The following is an 18,058-nucleotide window of genomic DNA, read 5'->3' on the forward strand; positions in this document are numbered from 1 at the left end:
GACTTGGCGAGTAAATAACCAGACACTAAACACTACAGCTATGGCCAAAAGGTTTGCATCACCTAGGATTTTAGGGTTGAGACATCATTTAAAAAAACAAACAAACAAAAAAAAAACTATATGAACATAATGTAGATATTTTATTTAACATCACATAATCAAAGAAACTACAAAATGATATCAGAAATGTCTACCAGAAGACATAATGTCACATTTTTTAAAATTTTTGTCAGTTTTTCTTTAAGTATGTGGAAAACTACAAAGCATTATGCAATTCAATATGTTAATGTAGCATTGTTCATCAGGTTTCACTGGACTTTATGAAGTAAAATTAGTTAATTCTATAAGGTGATGCCACACTTGTGGCCATAGCTGTAGAGTTCTCATTTTAAATAGTTCAGTCTTTGAACTTTAAAACCCCTTTAAATTTAGTATGACATATAATGACAAGCAAAAACTGTAACTTCTATGTGACCTTTAATCTCTCCTGCATTCAAAATGTGCAGGGGCAAACACTAAAAAATGTTCGACTGTACTAAGCTTCCTCACCTTCCCATATTTACATAATCTAGTTGTGAAGAAATACATAATTAGACATTCCAAATTTGGGGAAAATAAATACAAATAACAATTGGTCACTCTAAATTAAAATAAATACAAAGAAAACCTTAGTTTTACTGTTAAATCAGTAATCCAAGTTAATTCATCTTTTGTGCTTGTGTTGCCGATAGTTGTCGGTTATAATGTTTTTTGATATTAACAATGACTAGAATCTACACTTTAACTTTTTTTCACTTGATTATTGATTGTTCAATCCTTCATTGCTTCACAGAGCTGTAAAAGAGAGGCTTGAGTCTGACGAACAACACTGGCTGTTTTGTACTATAGCTTGAGTCATAGAAAAAGGAAGTAGGGCAGCTAAAGGCATGAGGTTGGGGTTGCCCACATAAAGGGGGCTATTCATCTTAGAAAGATGAGCGACCCAGCAGCCGCGGATCATCCTGGATGAGTTCAGAGTTCAGGCTTGCTGCTGGTGCTAGAATAGGAACTTGAAAATTATAGATTCAGCTCATCAGCCTGTTCCGACTAGTTCTACTGCCTAAAGGCTCCCTCTAATATATTGCTACCAAAATCCTTTCTCTTTTCATTTAGGATGGTTAATTCTCTCATTCAACAGTGACCTCAACATAACCCTCCATGTAGGCCTGTCAATGAGGAAGATATTAATATATCCCAAAACGGGACAGGCACACTGACTTACACATTACAACACGAAATTCTGATTGGGGAAAAGGTATACTACAATGGAATGGAAACTTGTTTAACCTGGAGTTCAAATTATAAAAAAAGGTGTTGTTTTTTCTGCCCCTTGACACATTTATCCTTAAAAGTCATCAAGTTACTTTGCATGTTGTGTTAAGTAAAAATACAACTGAAAATAATAAACGCCCCAACCAGTCAGAAATAAAGGGAAGAGAGAAACAATAAATCGCCCACATTCATCAGTCAAGAAGGCATACACAAGAAACCAAATACTTATGAGCTGCAAAATTTGAAATACTTGTTCATTTCACTTTCCTCTTTCTGTAGCTCCCTCCACTCCAGACCAGTAAAGGATTCCCTCTCCTACTCAAAGAAATCCTACCCAAGGATGCTAGAAAGAATAAAAAAACTGAGCCTTTTTTATATTCAGGTGTGCGAAACTATATTTCTGGGCAATGAACAACAGTTAGTTGAACATTTTTTTTACATGCCTATTGTTCCTCCATGCAAAGGGACCTCAACATTTTGCAGAGTAATACACATGGAGATTCTTAACTAAATATATATTTATTACATCAAGATTTTGGGTTAGGCAACAGAAAATTTCCTTTTTTTTAATGATGGTTTAGAAGAAACTAGCGTGCTTTGCAGTTCTACAAGAGAGAACATTTTAAAATGGAGATTAATTCAAATTTTTGCTAGCTCAGTACTTGTAAAACTAAAGCAATTTATATTCTTTCTCTTAACGATCCCCTTTCTCTGATTGCCGTAATGTAATCTAATTGTAATTATGATAGTATCTGAATCATGCAAACCTTAACATGATTGGAACTACTCTTTGCATTAAAAACTGATTTTTTGAATAATGATGAAAGGAGCTGTGGAAAATTAGTAAGTAATACATTTTTTATATCTCTCTTTTGTGGGATTGTATCCCCCCTCCCCAAAGCCACCTAAGTGGGGAATAACGAAGAAAGACTACCTAGCTGGGGTGGGGAATGCTGGTCACCACTATTAAAATGTCTTGTAGATATCAATGGCTCTGGGAAAATACATCCCCAACACATTCACCCCCTTCCAAAGTTTGTTGTGGTATAAAAGGGTTATTATATTTTTTATCTACGATGTCACCATTTTCAGGTTCAGCGTTCCGTTTTCACCACTGTTATGCCTACATGTACTGCATCTCCATAATATTCAAGGATCATCTTTTTATGATAATCGAGCATTGACAATGGAGCTTAAAAGGTTATGTATTCTAAACCCCTTGATGGATACACTGTAGGAGTTTAAAGACTTGAGCTGGAGACTCAGTTGATCTGATTGATTATGATGAAATGACACTTTATAGAGGTGAGAGAGTAAATTCAAGTAGCTTTCACAATATGGTCCAGAAGGTAAAGCACTTAGTGTATGAAATGAGTCAGTAATGCAGAAAAGGATAACCTAGCTATACTTGACCAATTTTGTGGGACCAAATTCTGTGACATAAAAGTGCAGGACACGACCACCACGTTCGAAATTGCCTGACGGACGATTATTAGTCAACCGATATAGTTCTCGTCGTCTTTTTGTTTTGTTATATATATATATATATAGATATCATAGATATATATATATATATATATATATTATCATATATAATATATATATATGTGACTGATACACAATAAAAAACACGACAGTCTAAGTTTTACATCGATAGCTCATTAGGGAACATACATAATATTAATTATATTTTAAATAGTGAGCAGATAGGTTTGCTGATTGTTTGAGTAGTATTGTTCCTAGGGATAATAAAATACTAAGCTCAAGTAATGTGATTTCATAAAAAAAGCCAGGTGCTCAGTGTTTGAATGTGTTTGTAATTGAGTTGTGTTAAAATTGCCAAAATGAGTTGATTAAGAATCTGTATAAATAGCCATTCGAAAATACATGATTTTAATTAACGCAAAAACAGCGAAAGATACACCCATGCCCTGTTTGAGTAATACAGATCACCTTGTTGTTATTGGCATGATTGAAGGTGGACTTTCTGTGAGAGAAGTTGCCCAGAGAATGAGATGTTCTGCTTTAACAATCAGCAGACTAATCCAGAGAAACCAGGAAACCAGCTCTGTATTGGACAGGCCATATCCTGAAATCGTGGTGAGCGATGTGCTGACTGTTGCGTTGTTCAAGCCAACCGGTGGGGCAGTAGAAGTGTTAAGATGTGGGGAGGAATCTCCTTTAACACAAGAACACCGGCAACCTTACTGCTCAGTGATACATTGATGAAGTCTCTGAGGCAACAGTTTTCCTTTCCTGCAAGCCAATCTGGAAGAGTCGATTTTCTAGCAAGGCAATTGCACAACTTCAAGAAAACAACGTCGAGGTCTTGCTCTGGCCATTTTTTTCTCCTGACTTGAGTCCAATACAACATCTGTGCGACGAAATAGCTTGTGCCATCCACAGGAGGCAACCGCGACCAGCCAACCTTCACCAGCTGGCTGAAGCTGCACAGGAAGAGGGGCGGAACATACCACAGCAGTCTATCCAGAGGATGATCAGGTCTATGTGTCAATGCTGCCAGGATTGTGTTAATGCTCAGGGAGGTCATACCAGATACTAACTTTATAATTTGTCATGTTTCATACTGGAAACTTATGATTCTTTGATCTGTATTTTTGTTTACATTGTCTGTGATTTTTTTTGATGTCTGCATTTAAATATAAAATATTAAAAAAATTAAATATTTGATTAAATCCATTAGACCTGAGTGTTGCGTTTCTTTTGTGCATCATATATATATATATATATATATATATATATATATATATATATATATATATATATATATATACATGGTAAACCATTGTCATTGGAGATTGTTTCTTAAATAGATTGCTCAAGACTTTTAATTGTACTTTATAAGTATGGCTGTTTTTAGAATCCATCTGTGCACACAAATGTTTCTTCTGCACATGCACGCATGATTTGCTCATGCAAACCAACTTTTCAAGCTATTGCCCTTTATGATTTCCAGCACTTCCATTGCCACCTGGGTGCACACTTGCTTGAAGGCAAGGATTTGCAATATGTTGTGATGATGTGTGTGTGTATGTACAGTGTGTGTTTGGGACGGATGGGTTATCATTATGATGGGTATGAATAAGGTTTATATAAAATTTGGCAAATAAAGCTAAAACTTGAGTAGAAAATTGGATAATGTATTGTAAATAAATGTTTACGTAAGTCAAAGTTATTTAAATATCTCAACTGCATACTTATATGCTTTTTTTTTTAATTTTGCTGTTTCACTGATTTTATTCTAGAAACTAGATCAACACTTTTACAGAGGGCTATTTGCCATGTTATATGTAGGCTTAGATGTATATTTGACTCTTAACATTAGAAAATGAAATCATATATATATATATATATATATATATATATATATATATATATATATATATATATATATATATATATACTCATCAGATACACACTCATGAGCCTTGTGGTTGCTGTTTCTGCTTGTGACTGACAATCCTGTAGTATAAGACATTAGGTAACTGTACGTATCTTTTCTAGGATCCATACGGTTAATCAGCGAGATGATACAATTCAATACAATATTTAGTTACTAAAATTTTGTTGGTCCCAGTAAAGTCTTTAGGTTGTGCTAAAATATGCTAGGTATATTTACATGCTAATGTGAAACTAATGTAAATATATTGCAAATGTGCCCAGAAGTGCATAAATGATTGCATAAGTAGATTTTAACTGTAATAAACTATTTCACAAGGGCCATATGAAATCCTGTGTCTTGACAAGCAAGGATGATCAGACTATCATTTTAAGTCTGACAAGATTGCTGTCTTAACATCATTAAAGCCCTTTTGATTGGACACTGGACACCAACTGTGACCAGCTGGTGAGACGTAAAATATTATGAGCTGCAATCTCCCACTATTCAATCTGTGTATTATAAAGAGGAAAAAAGATTTTAAACGGTTGCTATTTTTCATAGTTTTACCATATTTTAAGTGAATGACAGTCCATCAGATAGCATTAAAAAAAAATTGGAACTTACTGTATCCCCTGATGTTTAAACTGCATAATAGGAAATGATGATGGAATAAATACAATTAAAAGTTTTGGAGCCTTCAGTCAATTAATTTTCATCTTGGAGATCAATCAAGAGGCCGACTGGCAGGAAAGGGTTCCATTAATACAGGCTGGTTTCTTAGCAACAGCACCCTCTCAATGTGTCACAAGTCTGCGGCCCTCTGGCCTCTCAAAGGAAGTTCCTTAGGTGTCTTTTACACATCCACTGCTTTGTGATAGGTTGAGGCCTGCAGGCTGTCAACTGTGTCTCTTAAGGGAACTTGACAGATCTTAAAAAAAAAAAACAATTTTAATCTCACATGCCCCAGTGGGTGCCAAAGCCACTTCAGGGATCCTGAAAGATGCCTGCGTCGACAGGATTTGACTTCCAGAGGTAGAAAGGTGACAGACTCCATCATGAGAAAGGGGCAACACTGGGCCTTTGAGGCCTAACCTGCTCCCAGGACCTGAAGTGTGGTGTTGTATTGAAGCTATTTATCTATTTCACAAGCCTTAGGTACCACAGGGACAAAAAAAAGTTGAAAAAAAAAAAAAAAAAAAAAAAAATTCTGGCAGAATTCAGGGGTGTAAATGATGAATTACTTTTCATCAACTGAAAGGAAACATACTCCGGAACAATACTGAAATGGAGCAGGAAAGTCTGACCTCCTGCTTCAGAGCAGCCAATATCTTCATTCAAGAAGACAACCATGAAATTACACAGAAAATGGGATTGTCATGAACAGCCTCTTGAAATCTTGGTATACAGTCATTACTGCATGGGAAAGAGCCTTCATCCACACATCATAACTCGTAACAGAATGGCAGGGGGGGGGGGGGGCATGTATGCCAGTAGTAGCTAACTGAAATTTTATATAAACAGAATTGATTTTATCCCCCTCAAGAACCAACCAGACCTTTTTATACAGTCACAACAACTTTTTCACTCCGTGTTGCTGTATACCATTTTTATTGCTGATGTGTATTTTTCATAAAGGAATGTTTTATACACAATTTATATTTTAATAATTTTCCATTTTGTGTAACTATTAATGCAATTAAGAAAATATCAGTTTGTTTTCATTTCTAATACATTTTTTTTTTTACCTGCCAAGTACAATATGTTTAATAATGAATATAAATATGTATTCCATTATTTGTTACAATGGACAGCTGAATGTGTCACTAGTATTGTCCAACAATGTGTGTGATTTGTTCCAGTACCACACTTTACATAATTTTGGCTGTATCTGTTTTAAATTACACTTAGCATCTAAAATACTGTGGTCAGTCAAGAAACAACCACAGTAGATATTGCAAACCCTAATGGGCTGAATGGTCTATTCTAGTTCACCACACTTGTTGCGAACGTAAATGCCAGTTAGGTAGTTGTGTTCTAGTTTTTCAGTTAGGTAAGTTCTTGTTTAAGGGTTGCTTGTATTACAGGTCTGTTAGTTTTGTTCTGTCTTTTTTTCAGGACAACATGTGTACTTTTTTGATATCCCAGGGACATCTTTGTAAATACATTTGTATTATCAAAGCCCCATCAGTGTGAGTCTGAAATGTGCTATTTTACTAATGAATAACTGTAGAAGGATTTATAATTATATGTCATACAGCTTAAGCTGTTGCTAGATGTTTCTACACCTTTGCTGCAAATACAGAGAAAGTATTAATATTTATCAAACTGAATTATCTAATTGACTCGAAACAAACATGTCCTGCTTTTGCAAAATGCAACTCTTGTGCTGTTACCTTTACACACACTCATATACATATATAGTGATATAAACAATACTGATAATGTTAGTTGATTTTCCTAACAAATTCCAGATAGACCTGGTAAATTTTTACATTTGTACACATATGTTTAGCGTATATCTCGTTTACCTCCAGAATACTATAATTTACCTATATGTCATCTGTCTTGTTTGGGATAAAAATACATCTTACAATTGACGGAGGGGAGGGGGGAAATAGCTGTCGCTAGGCATAATACTTTCTGGAACAGGAGCCACTGTAATGCAAGAGGCTAGTTTTGCTCCCTATCTTTCGGCACAGTAGGTTAAGGAACAGACTGGCAGAAACAAGTCTTAAATTCTATTCCCAGCTTGTCGGACAAAAGGCAGGAAGTCATCTCCTCAATGTTGACATCAGCTTTATGCAAATGATTGCCACTGAAAGACTTCCCTTCATACCCTTTTTTAATAAATGACCTAATAAAGTAGAGAAATTGCCATAACTCCAGGGTCTTTGTTGTATTTTTAGCACAACAGTGTCTCTGTTACTGATCTGAATATGACTTAACACTCCTTGTTTAAAAAGGTCTGTTTATGACCCAAACAGAGACACTCAAGAATTTTTTTCTTTTTCTTTTAATGGTCCTGCTGGCTTGAGTGCCTTTCATAGCATGAAATCACCATAATTAGTTGTATCAAATAGATGACATAAGCCATAAGCCACAGAAAAATGGAACGAGTATCTGTGGAAGGTATTTTGAGGGATCTGTCATTTTCAAAGTACTCTGCATTTAAGGTCCCTTTTATTCCTAAACAGCCTTAAGACACTTTCTTTTCTTTTTTTTTTTTTTTTTTACTCTATGCAATTCACATAATTAGATGTAGCGGACAGATGATGTTCACAATGTGCCATTAGAAAGAGGTCATTCTCTTTCTGAAAAATGGTTACTGTTCTTGCCCATCACTAATTTGCAGCTTCAAAGCGGTGAGCATGTGACAGGCACGTTACTTAAGTTGCACTTATTTTGAAATAGTAATGTTTATATCTGTTTAGAAGTTAAATTGTAAACATGTTCAACTGCAATGAAAGATAATCCTGTTCTATATAAGTTGCAATGAAAACACTATAGAATGTGCTTTTTTCTAGTACAGGATACATACTTCTCCTTAAATTAGAATTTAAAGTGTAGAGTTGATTAATTTTGACTCAGACATAATCCTAGGGCAACATAGGGTGCTTATAAAAATGAGAGATAGAGTGGCTGAGTCTTTTCTTTGACTCTTATGCGTTCCTGTCATTCATGATGAGGTATACACACATATATTTGTTTTCATCTGGATTTATCAATTCAGTTTAAGATACTGTTATGCTGGCTGATAGAACCACAATAATATATTTGGATACAGCATACAACATGTATTTACACTGCAAATATTTACAAGATTAAGAAAACAAACAACAGGGAGTTATGGAGCATGCTTTTTAACTTGTAATGCAAACAGACCTTAGGTCAAGGTTATGTTTAACTTTGCATGTGACGCTGTTGTGTCATTTTTTGGCTTTCGTTATCTAGAAATGAATGACACATGAAACAATGAATGCACTTTCCATATTTTCTGTTGTTTCATCTTGTAATCAGAGTTTATTTGGGACGTTGTGTACCAGTCTCCACCCAAACATATTACCCTGTGAAATGTGCTGTTTAAGAAATGAAAACCTTACAGATGAAACCCCAGTTCTCTGAAAGAGAAGACAACCAACAACAATACTTTTGGGCTATGCCTGCCACAAGTTAGGCATTTACTGAGCATTTTATGTCAGAGCTCACGATAGGCCCCTCCGGGGAGTGACGTTGTCGGTCCCGCCTACCAAGGGATTAAGTAGTCACTCCGCGGAGATCAACTTCTCTTTTGCATCAAACCCGCAAATGCGAGTGATGCGACCTTGCAAGGTTTGTTGGTCGTTTTCTCTTTCAGGGAACCGGAGTTACATCCATAACTTATTGTTCCCTTTCAATTCGAAGACGACCAACAACAATACTTTTGGGAAAGTATATCAAATCTGTTGCGAGGGAGCTTGAGCGGACAGCAGATGAGGGACGTCTCGCTACCACCGAACTAATCTTTGTGGTGTGAGCGTGCAACATCAAGGACCCTAGCCGCCGAGCACCCTTTAGAAAACAGGTCACCCGGATATGAGCACCCAGGGAAACTAAGTCAATAGGGATATGGCATGCAGGTTTATCTGCTAGGTACACCTTCAGCATAGAGGGGGACCTGACCCCCTCTAGCCGATCTTGCAGAAACTGTAAAATAGTTGCTATAGAGCAATAGATGGGATAATGACCTCTGGTCATACACCAGTTTTGGAAATATCTCCACTTATAGGCATACAGTGCCCTTGTGAAGGAGGCCCTAGCATTCTGCATTGTACTAACTACTGCTTCTAAGTGCACTAAGGCGGACAGACAGTGCCGTTCAGGGGCCAGACCCATAGTTGGAATTTGCCCGGCTCTGGGTGCGAGGGTGTCTCTCGCCAGACGAAGGAGATCCATGTGCAGTGGGGTCTCCCATGGCTGGCCTTGCAGCAGCTGGCAGATATTTACGAACCAGATTTTCCTGGGCCATCTGGGGGCCACTAGAAGAATTGTCGCCCCTTCTCTTTGAATCAACTCTACAGTGGGCTAATCAGACCCAGAGGAGGAAGCACACGTTATATTATTTCTTTATTTATGTATTTTCATTTTTTAAAGCAGCACACACTCACACACGGCAGAAGCTTGAGGGTAGGGTATACAAAATTATCTATTTATTTATTTATTTATTTTTGGCCCCCACACACCGAGTGAGCAGACAAAGTCAGCCCAGCGGCGTCGACTCGACAATGGGTGGGGCAGAGCCAGGACCTGGTGGAGGAAGCATCTGTCTTATCTCTCTTGTTGCTGTTATTATTTATTATTATTTTTAGCTGCATAAAGCAGAGTAAAATACAGACAGCAGATGCTGTGGTGTTAGAAAGCAGACTACAATCACAGAGCGATGTAAGCTGTTAAAATAAGAAGTTTTAAAATGGAGCGCAGTTGCGCAGTGTTTCAGCTCAGTCCTCAGAAGCCGAGTTTCTGAAGTGGTAAGCCGACTTCCAGCAATAAATTGCAGGGAATTAGCAGAAAACTCGAAGTGAGTGCTCTTTTACAAAGAATCAATCATGCAACTGGAGAGGTTAGGTATACCTACCTGATTGTGAGAAGCAAAAGAGAACGTGACTACTTAATCCCTCGGTAGGCGGGACCACAGCAAAATATAGCACAATATAAAATATACCATTAAACATCACAAACTGATTGACAGTCAGGAGCAACAGTTCTAGCGGTGGTATTGTATATACACTTTACAGTGTGCCTTTAAAAGTGAAAAGGTATACTGTTTTGGCTGGAAAAGATTTCCATTCTCTTAGCATGGCAAGAAAGCTGTAATGAAAGGTAAATAATGAGCAAACATTACCATATGTTTGCCATTACTTCCTGTTTCCCCATGTCACACGTGTTCATTGTAACCAGATGGTTAGCATCTTTTTCTCTGGAATCCTTCAGTGTGGTTATAGTGCTTCATGCTGGTTTCAGTGCCAAAATCTGTCCTGCGTAAAATCTCAGAATCTTCACATCTCTCTTACTTCCTCTCCAAGTGAAGTTCATTATAGCAAAGACTTTATCTCCAACAGATGATTAAATTACAATTTATCTAACGATAGCGAGTGGTTAAAGAGTTTTACCTCAACTGTATATCGCATACTGTATGCAAAGAGGTACATTTCAAAAGTCACATCCCATATAAAACTTTCCTATAGTTAAAGCAAAGAGATGTAATAAAGCACAGTGAAAACATGGCAAAGCATAAGTAACCATTGTAAAAATTCACAGAGATATGGCAAAGCACATTGAAACAAAATGTGGATAACCATGGTATAAGTGCCTTGGCCTTGGTTATTTAAGGGTGATTTCCCACATTTTTCAAAGAGTAAGCATTGACTGCTAAGGGTATAAAGAACTGTTACAAATGTGACTGCTACCAGTGTAATGTTGGCCTACATAAAAATTAACAAACAAATGTTGCAGTTAATTGCAGTTTGCAATTATTTTTAATTATTTGAAAGTAATTGGTAATGCGTTTTCTGAAGTTTCATTTATAAATTATTATTACGTATGAACTATTACATGATTTCCTGCTGAATTTGCACTTGGGTGATTTTGCATTGTTTAACAATTCATTAATTTGTATAAAACTGCACTGTAAACGCTATTTGTTCAGCTGTGTAATGCTTAATATCATTTACAAGTATCCAAGTAGAAAAAAAAAGCTGTACATCCTTTAAAAAAAAAAGAAAACAAACACTTAAAAAAAAAAGAAAGGATAAGGTTTTTTTTTTTTTTGCTTATTTGTTTTTGATCCATGGCTGGCTTCAAAATGAGATTTCTGGATTTCTGACTTTAACATGAATAACACAGACAATTATTTATTTAAAAGCCTGTTAAAACAGGCCTAACTGACAAAAACTAAACCATTCTGATAATCTATTGGGGACATTTTGAAATCTCAGCTCCATTTTATGTATTTTTTTCCCAGAGGACCAATGTTAAGCCAGGTTGCCAGCCAGGTTTCAAATACATTGCTATAGAAACGAGACGAGGATACACGTCTAATGATTGTTTTCTATGAAGGACATATTGTTGACTATCAATAGACATAAACATTCAGATTTTTACTGAAATCAAATTGTTTCATGCCAGCCAAATGCCTTTTATAATATATAAGGCTGATATTGATTTGGATTTACTATATGATATTGACAAAGCTGACCACCTGCTTTTTTTCACTAAATTATTTATCAATGTCAACATTCTTGAACATAAGTTTAGCCAATAGACTAAACCTAAATGATGGCTATACATTAATCAGCTAATTACTTCAGTAGTAAAACCATTTGTATTGTTGCTACCATTTCATTGATTTTTTTACAGCGATACCACTCTATTTACAACATTAGTCACCAAAGCTTCATACCAATAAGATGGATAGTATATTTGATCTATTTGTTTCAATGATGAAAAGAGATCTAATACTGCTTAACAAAAAAAAATCTGCAAAATTATTCCAATGCCAGTTTTAAAAGGCAAAACAGGTTCTATGCAGGGACAAACAACTGTTCAAACGACTTTAAATTGCTGACAGTTGGCAATACTCACGCAAAGATGCCTGCTTTGGGCCTTGGCTTGGCAAAGAGAACCAGCTGTTTTGTTTACCTTCCGCTGAAATGTCCAAGAGACATTTTGTCAGCGGTTTATAGAACCAATCTTCTCATGCTACTGGTGTCGTTGTTCTGGCACGTGTATTACAGCTGGGAGCCTATCTAAATAACTCCAGACAGCCAGAACATTTGAAGGGCATGAGTTGTGTTCCACAGCAACCAGCAATGAAAGCATATGATTTTCAAATAACATTGAAAAGACTATAACAGTATTTGGGGCTGCCACCGGGATATGATACATGGCTTGTTAGCAGCAATGTTGTGTTTTGAAGGAGGCTGATTGCTGGAGCCCATGTTGCTGTTCTTTCACCTCCATGTCATTTAACAATTAAACAGACACTGTTGCTTTTTTAAGTTATAATTTTTACATACTTAGTTATTTACCATTTCCTTGTTGTACATGTATTGTATATTGGTAATATTATGTCAGTGATTCTTTTTAGGCATAATAGTTTTTCTAGGGCTATGTGTTAAAATATTTTCCATGGTAATCAAGTACCTTCAAGGTCATTTAAGAGTGGCGTTTGTATTCAAGCAATTTCATTTCACTATCACAGTTAACAAACCATTGTTTAGGAAGATAGATCACATACATTTTATATAAGAATGGTTCCTGGTTTGTGGTAATAACGGAACATGTTTCGAGTTTGCTTTACTGCTATAAATGTTTCTGCTGCAGTTGTGACTGAAGGTATGAACACATGTTTTTAAGAATGATCATTGGCTGCCTTTTTCACAGTAATGAAGTAAAGCTTATGGATAAGGAAATGACTACATCGGCCTGTGCTAAAGTTTCATTCTATCTGAATGGCCAGCAGCCGTCAAACATGTGATAGCGCCCTGCAACGGCGATTCCTGATTGATGGATGAAAATTCGACGGTTTCAACAAAATATTGCTGAAACCTGTGCTGCGTGTCAATGGTGTTTTGTCTATTTAATCTTAATTTAGTTGCTAGACAAATCAAGATGTGATGATGACGTCAACACGCTTCACTATAGCCTTTTTTCATTCTAAATGTACCCATACAGATACAGACTGATTAAATAAAATAACAGTAGGTATACTGTAGGTGACCACTGAGATACAATATCTGGTTTACATTGGTTTTCACACAACTGAAGAATAAAGGTTAAAGGGAAATTAGCCAGATCAGAGTTTTATAAACACTTTAATGTTTAAGTTTGGACATTGGGGTTTAGATCCCTATTCCTCTTTAAAAGAGTGTCATGGAATTTAAATTACCCCCAGATTAGGCAGGTTTAAAATATTATCGGAAGGACAGAAAAAACACTCGCAAACACAAATGTTGTCCAGTAAAAGTCTGAGAGACTGGAATTTGCAATTGAACACATTCCAAGCAGGTTAATTTTAATGAGTCATCATTGAGGTGTCCATTCAAAGATCATCATGTCAGCAGTGATTTATTTCAGCATCTGTTTTACAAAGTGAAATATTAAAGACATATTAAAGTGATTAGGAAAGTGTTCCACACCTGCAAGCATTTTACCAGTGACAGAGCTCATTAAAATTGCCTCTATCTACTGGCCAGCTAGCTGCTGACCCTTCCTTTAGTATTTATTATTTTAGAACACAATTGTATGAAATTTGGAAGATCATGACAACAGTTTTAGTCCTTGTATTGAAATAATTGCTTGGCAGCATTTGTTCTAACATATGGTATAACTAAATGTAGATTATTGGTTGATCTCATATATCATGTGCACCGCTGATAACTCAAGACATTTATCACCCACATGGCCTGACTATCAGCTTTGGTTACATTTAAAAATAAGTGTTTCCATATGATTTTCATACCTTTCATTTGGGTGGAACCAGAATAACCCTTGAAACAACTGACATACTGTAGATGGATACAATAATTACATTCTTATACAGAATAGTGTATCCACATTGGGTGGACCCAAAAACATGGAATACTACTTTTCCATAAAGCACACATGTTAAGTGCTATGCCTGTGGAAGTGGTCCTCTTTACATGAAATCCTTTGAGGGCAGAACCTGTATATTCCCTTATAATAGTTTCCCATAGTAAAAGCATAGCAACATGTATTAGAAAATGGTTCAGTGGTTTGTGAACTGCTAACTTTTATTATTTTTTATTTAGATTTGAGTGCTTGCTCATGTATTTGTGTAAGTTTCAATATTAAAGTTACTGTTAGATCCTAACATTTATTAGCTAAATAAATAAAATTAAAAGTTATAGTAATAAAATATTAATCCTTAATATATTTAATATCCTGTTAATCTTGTATTATTGCCGCTGACAGCAAACATTATTCTTGATTATCTTTTAAATTATTTTTGTAATTTATTATGGGACATTTATTTACACAATAAATCCCTCTTCGGGTTCTATTGCTTAAATAGAACATATCATGGTAAAGTATAGTTGAGCATTATAAAGCCTAGAGAGGTATGGTAAAGTGTATTTAAAAATATGTCAAACCATGGTAAACTATGGTAATACTTGGGAAATGCATGGGAAAACTACAAGATTACTGTGCACATTTACCCTGGTAAATGTTTATAAGGGCGGGTTTTATGATAATGATTTAACATTGTTAGCAAGCAGCAAGCAACAGTTAAATTAAACACTGATTTAACCAAACATAATGACTTTATACAGTAAATGGATAACCAGAATTCTTGTAACACATGCACATTTCATCATAATTATATATATATATATATATATATATATATATATATATATTATATATAATATATATAAGTGCAATATGAATTTCTGAAAAATAATGTTTTACATTGTTACATTTCAAATGGAAAAAAAATACCATTAATTAATTAAAATTTTACAAGTTATCAAGTTTATATTTTTTTTTTTGCATATACACGTGTACCAACAATACATGATATATATATATATATATATATATATATATATATATATAGCTATATAAATATATATTATATTATATATATATATATATATATGATTTTCTAGATCTAGTGTACATGTTGCCTTTACTAATTAGGATGCAACATGTGCTGTAGCAGTTCTTAGCTCCCTTGACTCTTAAAGCACTTTGCTGGCTCCTTCAGTTCACAGCATCACAGGCTGGTTGATCTCTAGGAATCATGCAACCTTAAAAAATGAAGCCACTTTATTTACTTTAAAAGCGTGTTTTTTTTTTTTTAATTACTCTCAACAAAAAAGAATACTCATACATATATTAATTTGTGTATAGTGGCATAAAACCTTGTGAAGCCTCCACCTTAAGTTGAAGCTTGTTCTGTTGAGGCATTCATCAATATCACCAGGCAACAATGCAGGAAACCAGTAGCCAAGTCCATTAATGAAATGTTAATGACTGAATTAAGCCTGGAATAACTATACTAGGCTGGACTGCTGTGAGTCCATTAGCATTGCTGGACCCTGCTGGGGAGCAAGTAAACGAGAGACACACTAGAGAGAAACTTTCTCTGAAGGGAAGGTTATGTATTATCAGGCAGGTGTTTGAAGTCTTGTGATTGGTTTATTTTAAATGAAGCCTAGGGCTATATCATTTCATAGAAAGCTGGTTTTAGCTGGTTTTAGTCTGCTGCAGCACTACAACTTTGTTTATATGCAAACTGTTCACATTTTTTTGTTTTAACTGTCACAGCAGTGTCATTTTAGTCTTTTAAAAGCCTGTAATGTAATCATTTTAAATAGCAGGTGCCCCAATATTACATTTTTATAAACTTATATCAAAATGTAGCTGTGCAAGGATGTGAAACACAAATGGAAAAATTGGAAATGAAAGGGTTAAGAGATGTGAGGGATGTGTTTCCACTAATAAGATAATATTACACTTAAATTGCTCTGTGGACAATTTCTAAAATTCAGCAAGGAAACAGGTACAAGAGACGACACATCATGCCACCCAGTTTACTGGAAGTGTGAAAATGGCATAAAATCTGAAAGATGACTGAGATGTACGTGGATCATTTTATTTTTTTTATTTTTTTATCTTACCTGTACTGCAACAAACTGAAACGTGGGTTCAGGTGTCCGCACTTTTCAGCTAAAATCTGCATCATCAGCTGTGTTGAAACAGACAATTGCATACTTAATATATCACTAATTTACCAGTAGAGGGAGTTGTTTGAACCTAGGGCAGGTACTAACAATAACAGATGTGGGTGTTGGGTTGTGGCTTTCAAAAGCACAGACACAGCAAATATGCCTGATGCATACATACAAAATACTGAAGAAAGTGATACTTTAACCAAGTCATCTACTTCAAATCAGTAAAGGCAAAAAAAAAAAAAAAAACTTATTGAAGCAATTTACTGAAGACTTTCGTTATCATAGGAAAACTTTTTTATTAACATTTTTTTTTTTTTTTTTTTTTAGCTGTAAATAAGTATTTGTCTCTCCTGGAAGCTGCAATATATCATTATGACTGACCAGACCTAGAATCTATAGAATGACAAAGTATGTTCTTGCTGGTTGTTAAGCATATGTGATATGTTTTTCCTGGTTGCCTGGCAATGAAAAGGGTTTTCTAAACACATTTTACAGTTTGTCAGAAACTCAAGGGCTTTTTTTAATACCCTTAAGTTGTTTCCTTGTGGATTTTGTACAGACAATATTACAATGTTTTAACCCTTTGGCATTCAAAAGCATCTTTATGTTATTAGCACAGATAACTAAACACACTACTGTTTAAAAAGCTGTTATTTTAAAGTGATGCATTGGGACTATATGCAGCACAGCAGCTTTTCTGCCTGCTGTATTTACAACACCACCTTTTAACCTCTTAAATTTGGACATGTATTTCACTAAAGCCAAAGTGACAAATAGAAGTTTCAAACAAGTTAAAGAGGATGTTTAGAATATATCCCAAATATAGGGCTCTGCTTATCTTAAATAATCCCGTGTTCCTGTGAAATCTATTTATTTTACGTATCATCTCTATATTATATAGTCTAACTAAGATACAGAAATAAGATGCAACATTTTCAGTCTGGCCCTACTTCTGCCTACTTTTACAAGAAGTTGGGACCGAGTCAATGGCTGTGCTGGGATTCAAACCAAGGATATCTTGGCTCTGTTAATCTAACCATGAGACCTCAACGGATGTTCTTAGATTCATTGTTACAGTCAAAATATAATTACAGTGTTATTGTGTAGTTGGAAATGTTGGAATTGTACTTAGAAACATTGGATGCAGTGGTACATTCTGATCAGATAAACCAAGTTACCAACAGCAACTCCTGCTGGGACTAACTGGAACTCACATACTCATAAGGAAGTGTACTTGGTCAACAGTATAAACAATAAAATACTAGAACTCTGTTCTTCCTAGAAGAGAGCTTATAAAGCTGCTTTAATATAGCGGGCAATAGCCTACTTTAAAAACAAGGCTATTGCTTATCATTTGCATAACATCAGTCTTACACATCTCTTATTGTTTCACTGTAGGTCTTTTTGTTTCCCTGTCTATTGTTTACTTTCACTCAGTTGAAGTCAATTTATTGCGGTACAACACAAACTTGATGAACGTACTTGGCTTTCTCTCTCTGTTCACAAACTATGCTACAAGTTATAATTCTCTACCTGACAACAAAGCATCATTTATAAAGGTGTGCATAGGAAAAAAAAAAAAAAAAAAAAACTTCACCAAAAAATAAAG

At 35.3% G+C, this 18,058-nt stretch overlaps 1 long non-coding RNA gene across 1 annotated transcript in view; it reads right to left on the minus strand.

Annotated features, from left to right (window-relative positions):
* LOC121322647 overlaps positions 1 to 12,438 on the minus strand; it is a 53,146-nt gene extending 40,708 nt beyond the window's left edge. The window contains exon 1 of the long non-coding RNA XR_005951067.1: positions 12,332 to 12,438. This is a non-coding gene — a long non-coding RNA (uncharacterized LOC121322647). The remainder of the gene's footprint in view (positions 1 to 12,331) is intronic.
* Positions 12,439 to 18,058: the final 5,620 nt, after the last annotated feature.

Source organism: Polyodon spathula, chromosome 11 (genome assembly GCF_017654505.1).
Source record: "Polyodon spathula isolate WHYD16114869_AA chromosome 11, ASM1765450v1, whole genome shotgun sequence".
Taxonomy (NCBI): Eukaryota; Metazoa; Chordata; class Actinopteri; order Acipenseriformes; family Polyodontidae; genus Polyodon; species Polyodon spathula.